This window comes from Cololabis saira, chromosome 10, assembly GCF_033807715.1.
Source record: "Cololabis saira isolate AMF1-May2022 chromosome 10, fColSai1.1, whole genome shotgun sequence".
Classification (NCBI taxonomy): domain Eukaryota; kingdom Metazoa; phylum Chordata; class Actinopteri; order Beloniformes; family Belonidae; genus Cololabis; species Cololabis saira.
This window is the reverse complement of record NC_084596.1, coordinates 12909963-12924739: the sequence shown is the minus strand read 5'-3', so window position 1 is coordinate 12924739 and position 14777 is coordinate 12909963. Positions and strand designations below refer to the sequence as shown.

The 14777-nt window shown below is 40.0% G+C and overlaps 1 pseudogene; it reads right to left on the bottom strand.

Annotated features, from left to right (window-relative positions):
- LOC133452192 (uncharacterized) overlaps positions 1-14777 on the bottom strand; it is a 56615-nt pseudogene that overhangs the window by 15339 nt on the left and 26499 nt on the right.

Here is a 14777-nt window from a genome sequence, read left to right as displayed (position 1 = left end):
CCAGTTTTGTGTTAATGATTCATGTTTAAATGCGCTCATGGATTCCACAATAGTCATACTTTCCCACAATCAAAGTCACATAACAAAAATCGGGTAAATGGTTATTGATGTCATTAATTAATAGCCTGCTTACTGTGTTGTCTTCCATAATATTTGTAAATATATATAATATAAACTCCTAAGTATGTGTTTGTGTGAGTGTGTATATATAAATATATTGAAGTGTCAGTGTGTTGTTTTTTTTCTTGGTCTACTTATCATTGAATATACGAGGGGGTGCTTTTCACGGCAGGGGTGCTGAATACGGCACAACAATTTGCCTCTTCCACTAATATCTCTAACTCCAACTCGTCAAATTTCATTTTGCGCTTGCGACTATATCCTGCTTTCCATCCAGACTCTCCATGGCGCAAAGTTTGCGCCGCAAACCGTAAGACGCGCAACACCTCATTTAAATACTGCTGTTTGCACCTATTATCAATTGCGCACGCAATCTTAGTTGATCACCCGCAAAACACACAACAACAGCACGCGCAAACTTTTTCAGTGCACACACAATTTAGTACTCTTTATTTAGGATCTTAGTAAATCGGGCCCTATGTAACTTCGAGGTGGATGGTAGAAACCCTTCCACACTACTGGTAAAGCACTACCGGTTTTCTCCAAAGGAGCCACCAAACTCAACAAAAGCTGAAAGTTACATCGTGCTTCTTCAAAGACCATTGCGGAATAAATCATGAATTGATATTTGAAGCAGGTCCACTGAGCCCAAGCTTTGTGTAGCCTCTAGCTTCATGGAAGCTGTGGTGCGCAGGAGGATACGAAAAGAACACAATATTGAGGAGGGGTTGGGGTTAGGTGTATTTGATTCAGTCAACTGATATGGCAGAACCTAGTCCGGGTTATGTGACTGTGGACTTAGAACCAAATAATAAAGGTTTTTTATGTTTTTTGAACAAACCTTATGTGTGCTGAACCGCGTGTGAACTTAAAATATGCCAGTCTGAAAGCCTTTTTTTTTGTCTCTACTAGCAACTTTATGTCTTTGAAGAATAGAAAGTGAGTCTCTTTCACTTGTAAGAGAAAACGAGATGTGAATTAGTACCAAGGTACACTTTGATCGCTATTTATTGATGTTTGATTTATGACTTCTGTATTAAAAACAGTGATTTTTGTAGACTGTAATATTTCTCTTATTTAATCTTTGCATCAAATTACAACATCCTGAATAGACAGGTTGTAAAACATGCTTTTTTTCACTTAATATTCAAAGGTTGTTGTTTTCTGTGTCAATTCAGAAATAAAGATTTTGCTTAGTTTCTTCATGTTCATTTTTCCAAAGTAACTTGAAAATATCAGATATTTTCCATCTGAAAAACAAAATCTTATCTGTTTGGCTTAATGAAGGACTGTTGTTTCCTCTGGTGACAGCATTTATTTTGTGTGTGTGTTTGAATGTTTCTGTGAATGTGTTAGGTCAGCTGAAAAAAACAGGTGCGATACCAGTGTGGCCTGCATCATAGGGGACCCTACTGCATTAAGATATTTGTACACTTCAAAGTTAAAAGTAAGTTTGCTTAAGTTGTTTATTTTTAATCACTAATTATTGTAGATTAATTTAGTTGAAACCTAAAATCTATGAACAAAAACCCAGACTGTATAACTAAGAAATTAAAAATCTCAAACGGTGTCTGCAACCATTTTTTGCGGTTACTGTACACTTTTCTTTTCTCTCCATTGGTTCTAAAACTCTTTTTGTTTTCAAACCGTTTTTCTCAGTTGCACTTTTTTCTTTTGCGATCATAATTCTGAAACAAGCCTCAAATTAGTTCCACGTCAATCTACAACAGGGAGGCAGAACATAACCGAGATCTAACACCTACTGAATGACTCAGTGCCTTACATCAACGGAGGTAAGTTTATTAACGACATTTACATCCAATATGATAAAGAAGTGTCCGATATTGACCACTTACCTTCACTTGCTGGTTCTTCATGACCACGACAAGCAAGTTTTTGGTGTTCTGACACAAGGACTGAGTCATCCAGTAGCCAATGAGCTTCTAAAACTTCGCTCTGTCCCGCCTCCCCATTAGATTGAATAGCACTGATTTGACACTTATTTCGGAATTGCTACCGCAAAAAGAAAAGTATAGCTAAAGATATATGATGGCTTTCTCAGAGAGTGAGTCAGGGGTGTTAGAGATTTTGGCTCTGTGATTACAGATTCTGGGTTTTGATCAAATCAAACTTTATTTGTATAGCGCTTTTCATACAAAGCACACACACACACGCAGACGCAAGCACACTACAGTTCACACAAGTATATGGCTGCTTATGAGATTTTGGGTTTTGATTCGTTTGACATAGAATTGATACCATAGTGCTGGTCCTGAGTACAAAATTTGTTTCATATGTAAACATGCAAATGAACATGCACCTTGAACCTTAACTCTAACTTGAAAGGGACCTGAAGAGGGCTAAACAATGTCATCTCATGTCTACAGAATACCATGTCACTACTGATTTGCCCCCATCCCCCACCCAGCAGTTGTCGCCGTCGTGCTGAGGTTCTGTATCTAACCCATTGCATGGATGTGTTATGGCCCTGTAGAAGTTCACAAAAATTCTCATTACAGGATAATGGAGACATATAACACCGGTGTTGGCACCGTAAAATTACCTCAGACCCTATAATAATGGAAACAAGACTATTATTACCATTAATATTCATCTTTATTTAACCAGAAAAATTGATTCGAGACCGAGAATCTCCTTTACAAAATGAATGGACAGAACTTTTTTCTACATTCAGATTTTTCGGATTTGTTAAAACAAAAAATATGTATGATGTTGTGCTCAAATTGTGTTGCATACTTTAAATGTGGACGGCACCCTATGATTATTCAAAAAGAGACAGATTCAGTGAGAGAGATGGAAGGATCAGAGTCAGGGAGAAAAGCTGAGACTTCAAACGACAGCAGAACGGTCAGGGGCACAGCAGATAATGATAACCTTATTGCCAGCAACTGTGTCCCCCTCAGCACTCGCTCTCAAGAAATGCTTGTGTTTATTGGTCCCCTCCTCCTCCTACCTTCCCTTGAAGTCAAATTTCCATCTGTGCTATTTAGCCACAGCCATCCCTTTAGCCTCCACGCCAATCAAGTGATTTAATCCAGTTGCAGAGGATGGAGTAGACTTGGCCCTCACACTCTAATCCGGGGAAATCCACATTCTTTTCCAAAGCCTGAGCATCAAGTGCTGTCACTTATAGCCTGAAAAAGCTTAAAGTAAAGGGAAGTCTTTTTTTAGTCTGCCTCAGTCCGTGCCCAAAAGAGCAGAAATGTTTATCCATGACTGCGAGTGGAAAAAGAACATTACTTGTCATTGTGCTGCAATGACAATTTAATTACTTGAGTTGCCCAGCTGTTACTAATCTAACCATGTTTACCTATCTAAAATACTTATTTTAATAGATCCGTCTTGCACATTGCATAGAGTCTGACACATTAAAACCTTTCGTGCAGGCCAACTAGCTGCAACCACGTGGGCAGAATTAAAGTCATATCAGAGAATAGAGTTAGTGTAGTTAATAATTGATCTATACAGTCCATTTAGTCCAATCACAGTAAAAAAAAAAAACAACTCTGTTTAATGACAGATAAAAGAGCGATACAATTTAGAACCCTCCTTGAAATCAAACTACTGCTACAGTTAGGCTTTATGCCCGAATGGATTACATTTGGTGTCTTGGTTGTATTTTTAGAAGTGGGTTAACGCTCAAATTCCTCATGTGCTACATGGTTTAAATAATGCACGTTAAGTTTGATCTTGATCTGGGTTACTGGGGTCTTTTCAGTGTGAATGACTCAACATTAAAAATGAGAATGGCTTAATTCTCTTTCTGGTGCGCAGTTTCCAAAGTTGCTGGAAAGAAGCAAATGTGTTACATTTTAGTAATCGAATGGAAGGAGTAAAATAGCAGCAGTGATTACTCTTTTGTATGATGGTCTTGAATGCATTTTTGCCTCGATAAAGATAATGGCAGCTGGGAGAAAGATTCTTTTTTTTTTTTAACCCAAATCCCAGCCTGCACGGTGAAATTACAGAAATGTAGTCAGCACAGAGACTCTTGTCATGGGAAATTTAAATATTGAAAACCCTTGCCCTCTATTTCGTATTTATTAACAAAATGACAGTCTGACAGCAGGAAGGTGAGTTTGTGCCCCACAATAACAGAGCGCTGATTATCTATAGACAACAGCACATTTGTTTGAAGCCAAAACCACTGCCTCCATCTGAACTTGTCAAAATCGAATGCAAATGAAGCCAGTTTCTGCTTCGCTGCACCTCACAAATTAATAACTGCTCACACCCTGCATTACAGTGCAATTAGATTGTCCATTATTTTGTAAACGCCAGCAGAATTATTTCATACTCAAGCATATTGTCATGTGGCCACATTTGCCTAACAAACGTAAGATCAAAGGCGTATTTTTGAATCCTAATCAAATCTATTTCAAGTCCCTTGCTGGTGCTGGATAGAGGGCTGCAGTCTGTGGCTGGCACGGTTTGAGACCCATTCTGAATACCTGCAACAGTAAATAGATAGGCGGGAAGGATAATTTGCATATAAAAAGGAGCTATGATAAAAGAAAGTACTTAACCTGGAGTTTCTCACCATCCAACACTCTGGCACCTCCAGCAGAATGACAGAAGACTGCTTTTTATCAAAGGGGATCCCATTATAAGATAATTGTATTTATTCTGGATGGAGAGTGAAAGTGAAAAAAGAAACAAAGAACATGGTCTGCGGTGCTGTAGACCAGGACATGCACCTGTAAGACAGTGAAGAGCCACTCTGAATACATACTGAGGAAGTGGAGAGCAGAGATGACTGTAGTGTCAGTGTGTATTAGTAATGGGGCCAGTTTCTCTACCAGGATCGTTGCTTTGAACTTGCATAAATCCTATAAGGTATAATTCATGTTGTGTCAATTACCATGCAACACATGTAACAAGATGAGCAGAGGGAGTCCCAAATCATAACTCTTCAAACAGTATGTGCTTACTTCTCCACCCTGTTAACGCTTCTCTTGTCAGTCATGCAGTGAGATCAATGCCGCAACACTCAGCACTCTTGAAAGTTTCTTTGCTGGTTTGGAATTATTTGAGATTTTCTATGAGGTAGAAGCAACCTGATATTACCTGCATACTGGTGTTTTTACTTGTCGTTTTTTTAACACGAGTTACTGCGGGCTCTTATGGCAGCGTTGCTTTAAAGCTCGACGGGTGATGCTTCTGAAGTGCCTTTGTCCCGGCATAAAGAACCACTCAAATTTCTTCCTGTTCTTCATTGAAAAGGTCCCGCCCCCATGTACAATTTAATTGGCTAGCTTTTGCTGTGTAGCTGGAAATTTGATTGGCCAACGCTTGAAAATTCCCCAACTTTTGACGGATGGTAATGCTGCCAACAAGACGGAACCCACGATTCAGTTCGGCAACACTTGACATCACCCCATTCAAAGTAAGCTACACATGAGCAGCCAGATGATACAATGATCAGTCTTTCCATCCTCCAGTTATATTCACTTCAGTGGTCACTTTAATAAAGTTTAATGCTTATTGCTACCCACATTCACAATGTTTTTAAGTGTATTCAAAAGCAGTGTTTTCACCTAAATCTGTGAGCAAATGTGCACATAAATTACTTCCTCATTAAAAACCTACTCCTCATGAACTCAGTATTAAGCTCAGATTTGATCATAATGATGTTTGTATGCTTGTGAGTCAATTGCACACTGGCAGTGCAAAATTCATGCAAAACATGAATGGAACAAAACAAAAGTCATCTCTCTAGTGATCTAGTAAGAAGAAAAAGACCATCCAAAAAGGTTATCAGCAACAGGTCTAAAGGTCTGTGATGGGGTTGCATCATTGCTCTTAGCAAAGGTAATTGACACTAATGTGGGCAGCAGTGGCTCAGGTGGTAGAGCGGGTCTTCCGATAATTGAAGGATTAGCGGTTTGAACCCCCGCCACCCCCAGTAATCTGACTTGTGTCCTTGGGCAAGACACTTGACCCTACTTGCCTCCTGTGAGGGCATCGCAGGTGTATGAATGTTGTATGAATGTTCCAGGGGTGGTCGGAGAGACAGTTAGTCGCGGATCGGCTGCCACGTTTCCATCAGTCTGCCCCAGGGCAGCTGTGGCTGCAGATGTAGTTCACCACCACCAAGTATGAATGAGGAGTGAATGAATAATGGAGCCATTGTGAGCGCGTTGAGTGTCCAGGAAAGCACTCTATAAATCTAATCCATTATTATTATCATAATATTAATGCTGAAAAGTACATTGAGATTTTAGAGCATCTTCTCTAGGGACATCCATGGATGTTTTAAGAGGACAAAGCAAAAACCGTATTCAGCACATATTATAAAGGTATGACTGAGGAAGAAGATGGTATACATACTGGACTGCCTGCAGTCCTGACCTGTCCCCCAAAAGAGAAAGTGTGGAGAATTGTGACACGAGAAAATACTTGTACCAATGATCTCCATCCCTGGTCCTCAGAGCCCAAAGTCCTGCATGTTTTTGATGGTTGCTTTCCTGCAACACACCTGTTTCAATTGACTGGATCACCATCAGCATGTCATCAAAGTCTACACGTCTGTCAATGGTCCACTCATTTGAGTCAGGTATATTAGAGCAGATCAACACCTAAAACACGTAGGCCTGAAGGCCACTATCCGAACCGTGACATGTTTGCAGGAAGAATGGGAGATGATAACCCTTGAAACATGTCATTACCTCCTGTCCTTAATGCCTGAATGCCTTTTCAGTGGTGCAAAAAAGTAAGGAAAACATTACAAGGTGTTTTTTTGGAAACTTCTCTAAGCCTGAACAGCCAAAATCGCTGTACATTAACAAAGAGAATAAACATAATGAGAAAAAACATTTCTTGGCTTCATACAATCTAAGTTGAATAAATAAATCCACCATGCATTCAGAAAAGGAAAAATGTATCAGAATCAGAAAAAGGTTTATTGCCAAGTTTGTTAAACACACACAAAGAATTCGTTGTGGTGATTGGTGCGAGACATTTTTCATGACAAGCTCTCAGTTGTTAGTTGATCCATGTGATGTTTTAGTTGCAGTTCCATAGGGTGACAGTCAATATCTACAAAATATTTTCAGGCTGTGGTTAGTCAATGTCAAAGTCTTCAGTTATCTATTCCGTCCTCAGAATAAGGGACAGCTGGTTACTGCTGCTGCTGGAGGGCATCGCAATGAGCCTGGGGTCCCTCTGGGTTTTAAGGAGGTCTTCAAGAAACCACAAGGACATTTGCCTCATCTCTCATGGGTCTGGTACGATGCAGTCATCATGTGCTGTAGTCCAGCCTTGAATCATTCTAACCGAATGAAAATCAACATGTGTAAAGAGTGTGTATTCCTTTTTTCCTTTGCATACCCTCTATAGATGGATCTTTGTCTATGATCTCTCTCAGGTTGGTCTGATGCATTGAATAATTACTGTTGCCCCAAGGTGACCTTGATGAACAGTGCCGTTGCATCCCTCCCTTTCCCCCCATCTCTGTAACAGCGCTTGACAGAGCACACCTCTAGGGAGCCTTTCATCTAGATAGGAGAGCCATCAGTCAAGGTGGCAATTGATCAGGCCGTCAGACGGCTTGATTTCCTTGTGCAATAATCTGCTCAGTTTTGACACTAATGTGTAAACAGGAAGAGAAGAGCAGGGCAGCTTTATGCTTTGTTTACTGTCTTCGATGAATTATGATGAAGATTCTTGACATCAGAAGTCCCTTTTTGTATCCTGAACACTGCTGTATGTATGTTTTCATTTAATTTTTTTTCTTTTTTTTGTGCCCTTGAGCATGATCGTCAAATTAATCCACCATGCATACAAAAAAAGGATGAATGCATCATCGTCACTGCTATTTCCTGGTGCCGAACAAGACATACGAGTGCTGCAAACGCCAAGTGGTTGCTGACAATCCATTTCAAGACAACACTGGATTAGAGCGTTTGGTTCCCTGTCATGGTCAGTGTGCTATTAGGACATTTACAGGCAGGGTGACATGTGTTAGGCATTGATAATGACTACTGAATCACAATGAACCCACTGGAGTATTGGGTAAAATAAAAGAACACAAACATATCAGTCCCAAGCATGGCGGCAACCGCCCACAACAAAGAGCAGTGTCTTCCATGCTGAGCTAAGCTGATGGGTTTTATATTCAAATAATAGGTACAGGGAGGAATACCAGCAGCATGGGATTTCTTCCTACATTAAGCCATCTAGAGCAACCATGTACATAGTAACATGGCTGTAAGACTTTATTTAAATTTTACATGATCCTCAGTAAAAAAAAAGGAACATTTTCATAAAGCCATTGGCTCAAAGATGCATACCAAAAAACAAGGCAATTCAAGTTTAATTCCTTAAAGCTGGCTGTTTGGCAGCCCAAAGCAATTTTCTGTCAATACACTGTTGATTTATAATGAGCTCTCAGTGTTTAACGAGGAGGAAGTATATAATGTATTGTTTTGTTTACCAGTCCGCTGCTTGGTCAATAGGTTTTATTAGATTTAAACTGCGGGTGGGCAAAATAAATAGGAATTGTAATGATTGCCATGATTGACAAGATTCTCTTTGTTTTTTTTTTAGACTTATTTAGTGCTGTCAAGCGATTAAACATTTTTTGAGATTGATTAATTAAGATCTGTAATTAAATAATCTAATTAATCTATTTTTTAATCTCAGCTAAAAATTACTGAACAAAGCCCCCAACTTGAGGTGTTTTCCTTTAAATTCATTACATTATTGTGGCAGATCAAAAGATTGATATAACAAAAAAAAGTGGCTTTATAAAGTTATTTTTTTAACAGACTCGAACAGATGCATATGACAAGCCGTTTGAGTATTTATTCCACATCCTTGATATCAGACATCAGTGTCCTTTACTAGTTTGTACAAAACAAAAGGTTTCACTAATCACACTTCTGGGTGACACTAGTTAACTAGTACATTATACAAGTTAACTAGTGGGTTTCAAAATGTCTGACATGTTAACTAGTTAAGAGGTTTCTGCTTTCTAGTTAACTAGGGACATACAGTTGTGTGCTAGTTAACTAGTACCGTATTTTGACGACCATACGGCGCAGTTTTGTGTGTCATTTCTGTATTTAAAACACACACACGGTGCACTGACCGAAAAGGCGCTGTCTACATACACATGGAGCGCTGCCTTACCACAACAAACACACGTGGCGTGCCATCTTACAACAACACACAAACAAGCATACAAGTGTGTGTATTTAAAAATAGAGCAGGAGCAAAACTTAGTTTTATTGTGCTTTATTTAAGGTATTACAATGGTTATTGCATTAATCAAACCGATCGAAGTCTTAATCCTCGGTTTCTGCATTAAACAGGTGCGCTAAATCAAATATGCAACATGCATTTGTTTATGGAATGATGTAAGTAGGAGAGAAAGTTTGTCTGCATTATAAGTACAAAGCAATAAAAACTGGAGCCCACCAACTGAAGAAAAGACATACTGGCGAACAAAGTTCCATAAAGAGGTTGGATGCTTCAGGTAGCATTTAATCCAATTCATTCTGAAGGTGTAATTTAGTGAAGTCCAAAATATTAAGACCGCCTTTACTGTATTCATTCATTAACACAAATTTTTTAAAGGGGACCTATTATGAAAAACATGATTTCTCTTGCTTTAAACATATATAAGGTGGTCTCCCCTCAGCCTGCCAACTCAGAGGAGGAGGAAAGCAACCAAAGTCTGCAGTGTCTGTACAGCCTGCCCGGATGAGCCATCCAGTGTGATGTGGCTTCTACGAGCCATTCAGATTCTGCTCGCTTTCGTTACGTAACGACGGAGCGATTTACATCGGTTGCCTCCGATGCGTGAAACCACGCCCACAACTAACTCCGCCGGCCGGAGCTTCGACCATTTTTTCATAGCGGTGTATCGCGTCATTCAGGCAGCCAAGGCTGAATTTCGAATTTATTTAGCAAAAACAATCAAAAGCTTGTTTTTAAGACATTCAAGGCCTATGTAAAATAGGTATTAGATGCCATAATAGGTCCCCTTTAAGATAATGAGTCCGATTTTTTTCAAATAAAGTCAAATAAAGTCTATTGCCCCTTTCTTTTTGATACACTAGCTACTTCATAACACGTCATCAGTGAGGTCACTCTAAAATTAAATAGTCACACACTTTTCAAGTTATTTGTTTGTGTTTAGAGAGGCTATATTTGTATATGGTATATGTGGCAGGGTGTAGGATTGGTGCGTGGTCTGCAGGGGAGAGAGGGACTGCGGGGGAGGAGTGCACAGGTGGCGCGGGTTGGATCGGCTGATTGGGCACAGGTGTGTCTTATCAGTCTCTCTTACTTGCCTGTGTCTTTAAGTAGTGGGCTGACCATAGAGGGGGGGTGATGAAACAGAGCCGCCTGAGAGTCTGAGACGACGGCTGCTGTGTGTGTGTTATACGTATCGGACCAACAGTGACCAATAAAGTCAACCATTTCTCAGCCAACCCACGTGTCCTCATTCCTGTCCGGTTACCCCGGTAGCACAAGTTGGCTACAGTATAATATTTTTTTAGCCACCAGAAAAACAACGTTTGACCTGGCCTTAATTTGGAAAGGGCGTTAAATATAAAAACTATTTTGCTACACCTGGCAGCAAATTGGGACTTTTAAGTTTCACGGTATGTTAGAATTATTTTTAGTAAGTATGGTTTGATAAAAAGAAAAAAATACATTAGGGAAACCCATTTATTGAGAAAGAAAAAAAATAAATATTGATGCTATATTTCTTCATATAAAACACATTTTAAGATTCACTTTTTATAGTTTTTTTAAGTTATGCTTATTTCATCCATCCATTTTCTATACCCGCTTTATCCTTTGCAGGGTCACGGGGGTCTGGGGGTTACACCCTGGACAGGTTGCCAATCTATCGCAGGGCCACATATAGAGAAACAACCAGGGGCACTGGAGAATCATCAATTAACCTACTATGCATGTTTTTGAACTGTGGGAGGAGGGAACCCACGCAAGCACAGAACATGCAAACTCCACGCAGAAGACCCCCGCCGGGCCAGGGAGTTGAACCAGGAACCTTCTCGCTGTGAGGCAACAGTATTAACCACCAAGCCACTGTGCTGCCCCAATGCTTGTTTCAAATTGATAAAAATTGTCAAGGAAAAAAAAGTTATTTTCTGAGAAGACCAAAACAGTTTTTCATTGTGGATCCTTTAAGGAGCCTTCGATGGTTTGATCACTACCCAATCAGGATCTTGTCCCGCCTTCTTTATTTGCATATGCTCTACTAGTAACACTAGTTAACTAGTGATTGTTTTCCACACCCAACCAATCAAGCACAAGAAGCCCACCGCACAGACACAGATTTCACAATAAAGGCAACTCGCAAACAGAAAAAGTAAAAATTAGAGATTAAAAAATAGATTGAGATTAAAAAACATAACGTGGTAAATATGCCTGTAATTAATTAATCGTAATTAACGCGCTAATTTGACATCCTTAGGCTTAGTACTTTCAACTAACTAATGTGGTCATACCATTGACTGGTTTCTAACACCAAAATGTGAAATCCTGAAAATGCAGTTCTTTAGTTATAGCCTATCTCAGAGACAGGCCAAAGAGCAAAAGCAAACAGTGATACCTAATTTCAAGGCTCTAGGTTATATTTCAGCGTGCGTCTGAAATCCATTAAGACACTTGTTCACCACAGGTCATTACATGACATTATGAAGTATATATTTTCTGAAAAACTTAAATGGCATGGTCACACACCTCTGTCTGTGATTTAAGACTTTTTATCCCTTCATTATTATCAGCAGATGCTGTGGAGGTGTCACAAACAATGACATGTTCTGTTTTGAAGCTTAAGAAGGTGACATAAATTTAAAAAGAAAAAGCTATTTTTTTCATGGTTTATAGCATAAACTTGGATGTTTTAAGAGATTATCAACTCCGAAGAATCATAAAGCATATCCCCTATCATTTTTATTTTAACAGATGTTTAATATTCTGAGCTCTTTCTTTCATTGAGTGCTTTACTCTATCAGAATCCACTTTTATCAAATCCAACACAACTTTGTCATAAGTTTACCCATACAAGCAACATTTTTTAACGTTGATGAAGTAACGTTGAACTGCCACCTGACTGTTAATCTACTTAAATCTTATGTGCAGCACAGATAGGAAAAAAAAAGGCTAAAAAAAATTGTAAATGAAAAACGGATCTGATTCTGGTCATGTATCGGATAGGTGTCCGTAGCAGACTGAAGATTCAGGTATTTGAATATGAATTTCCCAGCCAGTTCAAATATTCTTCAATTTTGTATGTGCCAGTGTTAGCTCTCAGGGTTGGTCTGGTCTCTTGTTGCGATGTGTAAAAGTTTTAACCTGTATGCTGCTTTGTCTTCAATAAGTCATAAAAGAAATCCAGCGTTGCATTGTTTTGCATAATCTCTCTCTTCTGAATATGTCTCTGAATCCAAGGATCACCGGATCTTTTGATACTTGAATTTGTGAAATAGCCCATCACTTTTTTTGTACTGGCGTTTGTGCTTTCTATCCATTATTTTTCAAAGCCAACCAGGCTTCTTCTTAAACCTTTTCAGCTTACCGTTTTGACTTGCACTCTTAACCTAAATATAAGCCAAGTTGTTATCTTTAGAATATTTCTCCAGGAGGCGTCCAGGAGGCATCCTCACCAGATGCCTGAGCCATGTCATCTGGCACCTCTTGATGTGGAGGAGCAGCAGCTCTAAACTGAGCGCCTCCCGGATGACCGAGTTTCTCATTTATAAGTGAGAGCCCAGACACCCTGCAGAGGAAACTTATTTCAGCCACTTGTATCCACAACCTTGTTCTTTCAGTCACTACAGGAACGTAGACGGACTGGTAAATGAAGAGCTTTTCAGCTCAGTTCCTCCTTTACCACGACAGACTGGTAAAAGTAAGTTGGAGATGTTTCCTGTGAGGGCTGGACATCTGCCATGGCTACTCTTTGTCACTGATTCTGTTCATTACTTTTATGTACGGAATTTCTAGGCGCAGCCGAGGAGAGGGCGGTGTCTGGTTTGTTGACCTCAGAATTGGGTGTCTGCTTTTTGTAGATGATGTGGTTCTGTTGGCTTCATCAGATCAATACCTGCAACTCTCAGTGGAGCAGTTCACAGCCAAATGTGAAGTGGCTGGAATGATAATCAGCATCTCTATATCAGAGACCGTGGTCCTCAGTTGGAAAATGGTGGAAGGCCCGCTCCAGGTGACGAATCAGATACTGTCCCAAGTGGAGGAGTTCAAGTATCTTGGAGTCTTGTTCATTTATTTAACAATACTTTATTAATTCCTTCAGGAAAATCATAGTTATAGCTTTACGTGCTGTTAGTCATACCACAAAACGAAGTCCTCCCTTAAGCCGGGCATACACTGTGCGATATTTTAAATCGTATGAGACTGCCCCATCTCACACTGCACGACTAGATCGCGGAGTTCAAAAGTTTAGAGCCCACGATTTATGTTCTCACACTGTACGAGCCGATGCACGGATACGACCCGTCTGCTCACACTATACGATCATAATCCTCACGTCGGACTTCTGTTACTGGAACTCGAGGCCGGTTTTGGGGCAGGGGTGCGCTGTGTCCACCCAAACGTGCGTCCTGCCCACCTGATCAAAGGTTATGGGATCCTTTATTTTTTTATAATTTTATATATATATATATATATATATATATATATATATATATATAAAAAAATTCCCAAAATATCTGTACCGTTTCTGATTGGGTGTGTGCACTGCGCATCATTTTTTGACACAACAAAGAACGCATACCGTTGTGTCTAAAGTTGTGTCTCGGCGGAGGAACCCGACAAAATGCAAAATGAGAAGAGAAAAAAGAGGTGTTCCGAACAGCAGACAGCGCACACACTAAAGGCTGATTTATGGTTCCGCGTTACATCAACGCAGAGCCTACGGCGCAGGGTAGGCGGCGACCCGCACCATACGTGGAAATGCGGTCTTTTTTTGCTATTAAAACATGATTTTTAATGTGAATTTGCAACACTTAAACTGCAAATAATAGTTTTTGACGTGACATCAGATATTGCGCATGCTCTCTGCGAAAGGATGAGGCCAATCGGGTCGCAGCTGTTTCAACTGTGCGATGCCTTCACGAGGAGAGACCAGGATTTCAAACATGCTTGATTTTCTTGCGACTTCACGATTCGTGATCGGGAGCTCGTCGTGAGGTGTTAATCTCTCGTCGTTACCCCACGTACACTGCACGAGGCACGAGCAACGATTGGGTCAAAATCGGGCCCGATCAAAAAAAAGTCGCACGACTGGAAAATCGGCTCAAAACGAGCCGATAATCGCACAGTGTATGCCCGGCTTTACACGAAAAAGTTGTCTGCCGCTATGAATCAGAATGAATAATAATGCATAACGTGCTTCCTTGCACATGGAAAGGGTCAACTCTTGCTAGCATCTGACTGAGTGATAAAAGCACCCATGTAATGGTTTGAAAAGGGTGGAAAAAGATGGTCTTGTCCCTTGAGTGACAGTATTGTCTATCTCGTCACTGCTACACCATCTAGCCATGGGGTTTAAATATTTAAAGAGAAAGGGCAAACCCTCTTTTCCTGACAGTTTTACAGAATGTGAGACTGTATTCTTGGCTGTCATAGTTGATGCT